Source organism: Piliocolobus tephrosceles, chromosome 7 (genome assembly GCF_002776525.5).
Source record: "Piliocolobus tephrosceles isolate RC106 chromosome 7, ASM277652v3, whole genome shotgun sequence".
Taxonomy (NCBI): Eukaryota; Metazoa; Chordata; class Mammalia; order Primates; family Cercopithecidae; genus Piliocolobus; species Piliocolobus tephrosceles.
This window is the reverse complement of record NC_045440.1, coordinates 4,624,759-4,630,758: the sequence shown is the minus strand read 5'-3', so window position 1 is coordinate 4,630,758 and position 6,000 is coordinate 4,624,759. Positions and strand designations below refer to the sequence as shown.

The window sequence follows — 6,000 nt, the reverse complement described above, 5'->3', positions numbered from 1 at the left end:
AAAGAAAGAAAGAAAGAAAAGAAAGAAAGAAAGAAAGAAAGAAAGAGTTGACCTTTTTGCAATGCTGGGGTTAGGAGGCCCAATCTCCCATGCAGTTGAAAATCTTTATTTAACTTTTGACCCCCCACCCCAAAACTTAACTACTAATAGCCTACCGTTGTCCAGAAGCTAATAACATAAACAGTTGCTTAACATATATTTTGCATGTTATATGTATTACATATTGTATTCTCACAGTAAAGCTAGAAAAAGGAAAACGTTATTAAGAAAATCACATGGAAGAGACAATAAATTTACTATTAAGTGGAAGTGGATCATCATAAAGGTCTTCCTCCTCACCATCTTCGTGCTGAGTAGGCTGAGGAGGAAGAGGAGGGGTTGGTTTTGCAGTCTCCAGGGGTGGCAGAGGAGGAAGAAAATCTACATCTTAGTGGACCTTCACAGTTCAAACCCGTGTTGTTTCACAGTCAACTGTATATATAGAATAAATCTGATTTCATATATATGAAGTGTATCGCATGCATGCATGTGTGTGTGTGTGTGTGTGTGTGTATGACTTTTGGTTGACAATAATTTTTCAGACAATGCTGAATTGCCTCTCCGCACATCCCCAGTGTTAAACCCAGGATCTAGGTGGTCATCTTGGAAGTGTGCCTCATGTTTTATGGGTGGCTGACTTCCCACTCTATGTACTCAGTGACACAATGACATCTTCATTTTTAAAAACGTATTGTGGGCACACAGTAGATGTATACATTTACGGGTACATGAGATGTTTTGGTACAGGCATGCAATGTGAAACAATCATGTCATGGAGAATGGGTATCCATCTCCATAAGTATTTGTATCCTTTGAGTTACAAACAATCCAGTTTTAAATTTTAAATTAAAAATTTTAAATGCACAGTTATTATTGAGTATAATCACCTTATTATGCTATCAAACAGATCTTATTCATTATCTCTATTTTTTGATACCCATTAACCTTCCCCACCTCCCATTCAACCCCTACTGCCCTTCCTACACTCTGGTAACCATCCTTCTTCTATCTCCAGGCGTTCAATTGTTTTAATTTAATTTTTAAATTCCACAAATAAGTGAGAACATATGATGTTTGTCTTTCTGTGCCTGGCTTATTTCACTTAACATAATGATCTCCAGTTTCATCCATGTTGCAAGTGACTGGATCTCATTTTTTCGTGGCTGAATAGTACTCCATTGTGTATACATACCACATTTTGCTTAACCTTTCATCTGTTGATGGACATTTCGGTTGCTTCCAAATCTTAGCTATTGTGAACAGTGCTGCAACAAACATAGGAGTGCAGATATTTCTTCGATAGACTGATTTCCTTTCTTTTGGGTATGTACCCAGCACACAATGACATCTTTAACCAAACTCTTGAAGCCTCAGAGTTAATTTGGAGACAGCTGAGTTTGAGATAAGTGGCATATCCTTTGCATTCCCTAATTTCCATACATGCCAAATTACCATCTTTCCGAACACCTTCTAGAAATCATACTAGTATTTCTACATACTAATGTAGAAATCAAACATTACATGCATCTCATGCCATATCCATCTGTCTCTCCTGGACTGGGACAGTGATGGGTCTTTATATAATCTTGTTTAACAAGTATTACGTTGGTGTAAAAGTGATTGTGGGTTTTGCCATTACTTCCAATGGCAAAAACTCCGATTACTTTTGCACCAACCTAATATTTTACAGTTGACAAAATTCAGAGAGCATCAGCCATACCCACATTCAAATAAAAGTTGCGTTAAAAATAGAGTAGCAATCATTTGTTGAGTATCCACTATTCAATAGATAATGTGCAAGGTTCTCTACCTTGCTCTACCCAGACCCTACTTTAATTCTCACAAAAGCCCTGTGAAGTAGACAGGGTCCCCCAGTGCCCTACCATGAATGCTTATTACCTTTTAAAAATCTCATCATTAGCCAGGCGTGGTGGCTCACACCTGGAATCCTAGCACTTTGGGAGGCCGAGGTGGGCAGATCACCCAAGGTCAGGAGTTCAACACCAGCCTGGCTAACATTGTGAAACCCCGTCTCTACTAAAAATACAAAAATTAGCCAGGTGTGGGGGCGCACACCTGTAATCCCAGCTACCCGAAAGGCTGAGGCAGGAGAATCACTGGAACTCAGGAGGCGGAGGTTGCAGCGAGCAGAGACCACCATGCCACTGCACTGCAGCCTGGGTGACAGAGCAAGATGCCATCTCAAAAATGATAATATTGAATAATAAATAACAATCTCATCATCCAAAAGCAGAACTGGGTCCTAGGAGACACCTGACGGCTGCTCTAGTGCCACATAAAAGAAATGAAGTGTGTCTGTGGGGGCTGGAGCAGAGAGGCTCCTCTTCTGGTGCTGGGAGTCATGGCTTCCCCAATCCTCGCCCTGTTGGCTCCCATGGGGTGGGGAACGGGATGGGTTTGAGGGCTGAAAGGAGTAGAGATCCTTCACGGCGAGGCAGAGTGGATGGACGGGTGCTGGGTCCTCCCCATGTCACTTGGGAAAGGCACACGGTGCTTTTTTCACTGGTTTCAAAAACTGAAGGCAGCTCTGCGGAAGAACTGGGCATCTAAGAACTCCGTGTCACTGAGGGCAGCTTCCCCAACTCGAGTGAGCCTGTATTCTCACCAAAGAGACATTTGAAGATGGGGAAGACCTGTTTTGCAGAGGTTGTGCGGATTAAGTTAAACTGTGTGACATCCTGGGCAAATGACCAGCACAAAATTTTCTGAGAATTTAAGTAGGGTGTGGTAGTGGTTCGGAGAAATCAACAATAGAAATCAGCAATCCTTTACTTGCTGCAGGTGTGACTGTGGAGATTCAATGAAGTGTTGTACAAGGACAGAACACAACTACCCGGCACGTAACGGGTGCTCCACAGACGCCCTCGCCCATCTTCAGAACACAAATTTTTTTTTTTTTTTTTTTTTTTTTGAGATGGAATCTAGCCCAGGCGGGAGTGCAGTGGCATGGTCCTGGCTCACTGCAACCTCTGCCTCCTGGGTTTAAGCAACTCTCCTCCCTCAGCCTCCCAAGTGGCTGGGATTACAGGCTCCTGCCACCACACCCGGCTACTTTTTGTGTTTTTAGTAGAGACTGGGTTTTGTCATGTTGTCCAGGTTGTTCTCGAACTCCTGACCTCATGTGATCCACCCACCTCAGCCTCCCAAACTGCTGGGATTACAGGTGTGAGCCACAGCACCTGGCCCACACCTTAGAGTCTCTTTGGGGGCTATTAACTGGAACCACTGCCTAGGGAGCTGAATGTTCTTGCCTTTGCTAGAAAAGCCAATGGCTGCTGTGGGAGGAGTTAAAAAGAAATTGAGAAAATGACTTCCATCCAGGTTTGGGGGAAAGGTCTGTTTTATGGAGCCACGCTATTCTGCTTCCATGGTCTCATGGGTCGGTGGGGGAGGACTGGGGTGCCAGGAGCAGGGACCTTCGCCTCTGGCAGTTATACCCCTGGGAATGGAGAGGGAGAGATTGAGAAATCAGCCCAGCACCGCTGTTTCCGGCCTCACACATCCAGGCCCTCACACATCAGGTACGAGGCTCTGCCAACCTGGCCAAGCCTCAGTTGCAAGGCCCAGTTAGTGCTGAGGAACCAGAGGCTCAGGGAAGCCCAGAGTGGCACAGGTCACCCCACAGGGAAGTGGCAGAAGTGACTCCCATTTGACCCCAAAGCCCAGATGTCCACCCTTGACATGTACATACATGGGACAAGGTCTTGCTCTGTGGCCTAGGCTGGAGTGCAAAGGTGCAATCACAGTTCGCTGCAGCCTTAACTTCCTGGGATCAAGCGATCCTCCCATTTCGGTCTCCTGAGTAGTTGGGATGACAGGTGCATCCCACCACGCCTGGCTAATTTTTGCATTTTTTGTAGAGACAGTGTTTCGCCATGTTGACCAGGCTGCTCATGAACTCCTGGCCTCAAGCAGTCTGACCGCCTTGGCCTCCCAAAGTGCTGGGATTACAGGTGTGAGCTGCTTCGCCTGCCTGTTCACCTTTATATTATTATTGCCCCACATGCTCGACGCCACACTGAGCAGAAAGCCAACTCTAAAGACAAATGCCAAGGGTAGCCTAGAGGCACAGGAGTAAAAGAAGCTACTGGTATTTTATTTTGAAACCACAGAAGATGAGAAAAGACCTAGCTAATGGACAAGATCAAACACCCGAGGTTTCTCATTAAATGTGACCTGAAAGCCTGTCTGGACAGCTGCAGGCAAGGGGCAGCACCTGCGTTCACCCACGCTGGGGGAAAGGTGGGAATTCAGGGTTACATGCGTGAAGGGGAAAGCAAGCAGGAAGCCCTTGGTATTCAAGCCCCTGAGCCCCGGTGTTTTCCAGCCCTGGGGGCTGCCTGGTGGCAGGACGGCACCTCACAAGGGGAGATGGACCCCAGTGGGAACCATACTCAACCCCTCCACGCTCCGGCCGCTGTCAGACACTGGAGGCCTCTGCACAGCCCTGCAGCCGGAAGCATGCGCTGCCAGTATCCCCTCCCTCCCACTCCCAGCCCACAGACAAGCCCATCTCTGCAGCATTCATTGCCACACAGGCCCTGAAAATGTCCTCACGTGAGTCTGTGCCAGCCTGCGCGCAAACCGCGAGCCCACCGTGCGGTGTGCACGCTCAGCTTCCGCCAGGCTGCGTCCCTCCTCCGTGGGGCCGCATTCCGTACTGGGTAGCCAGAAGCTCTGGGAACCATTGCCTTTAAGCTGGGGCTCGGTCCCAGCTGGAAACACTCCCACTCCCTCTAATGGTGCAGTAAAAAAGCAAGACTGGCTCTGGCACGGTCTCTTCAGATGTGCTTCCAGTCCTCTATAAAACGTTTCAACTCCATTTAGGTGAGGTCACGTTCTCTGGAGGCAAGCTCATGAACTCACGGCCGATGCAGCATCCCAGGGATCTCAGCGGGGGCCTGGGCAGCCTGTCCCCACCTCCTGGAGGCCAGAGTCCGGGCAGCCCATTCCCTGGGCTCACAGGACCAGACGGAACCTGCAGAGAGACTCCCATACGGAGGCTGAGGCTAAAGAGCTTGAGAGCTTGGCCTTGGGCTCACCTGGTTAGAGGCAGCATGGGGGTCCTCTGCAGGTCCCAAGGCCTCAACCAGGCCCAGGGGTGGTGGGAGCAGCTCATTGTTGACGAGGAACCCAACTTCAGTGCCTGATGCTGTAGCAGCTGAGTCACAGATAAGCAGGCACTGGCAGCTGGCACGTGCCCAGACCAACCCCGCCCAGCCCAGCCCGGGCAGTGGCAGTGAGAGATGCCAACCCCCACAGCTGCCCTGGTCTCTCACTCGCACGGCGCTGCCTGCCCCTGCCCCTAGCGTGGAGCCTGTCTTCCAGAGAGGCCGGGGCAGTCCTGGTGCTTGGCATCTCTTGCAGCTGCTGCCTGGGCTGGTCGGGGCTGGGCTGGCCTGTCTTCCTGCCATGGCTGGATATTTATATTAAACTTGAGGAAAGGAGAAAGGGGATTTACAAGGCACACTCAATTCTTTCTAACCCTAAGCTCCTGGCCTTGTCTACGTCCTTGTTGGGGGCTACCTTGGCCATAGTCCCTATCCATCTGAAGGTCAGTATGTGCTTGGTGTCTTCCTGAATAAAGGGAAGGCCATGCTGATGCCTCTTCCCCAGGTTTAAGATCTTTGGATGGATGAGAAACTCCTGACCACACTCTTGGAAGCTGACATGCTGGCTGCCACCAGCAGCACCCCTCAGGCCTGACTTCCAAGCCACAATTGATCCTGTAGGCTGTGACCCAGGGTAGTGATGTCCTCATATTTCCAGACCAGCGCTCCCACCCATATCCCTAGCACCGACTCTGCCCCACCCTGCCTGAGCCATGATTCCAGCCCTTGGCACACAGGTGTACATGCTGCCTAGACAATGGCCGGAGAACTGCCACAGGTCACACAGTGTCTCACAGCGTCTCACTTCCAGGGAGAAACCGGAAGACAG

General features: G+C 49.2%; 1 long non-coding RNA gene across 1 annotated transcript in view; it reads right to left on the bottom strand.

The window, feature by feature from the left end:
- LOC111547379 overlaps positions 1–5,150 on the bottom strand; it is a 9,631-nt gene extending 4,481 nt beyond the window's left edge. The window contains exon 1 of the long non-coding RNA XR_002733117.2: positions 5,103–5,150. This is a non-coding gene — a long non-coding RNA (uncharacterized LOC111547379). The remainder of the gene's footprint in view (positions 1–5,102) is intronic.
- Positions 5,151–6,000: the final 850 nt, after the last annotated feature.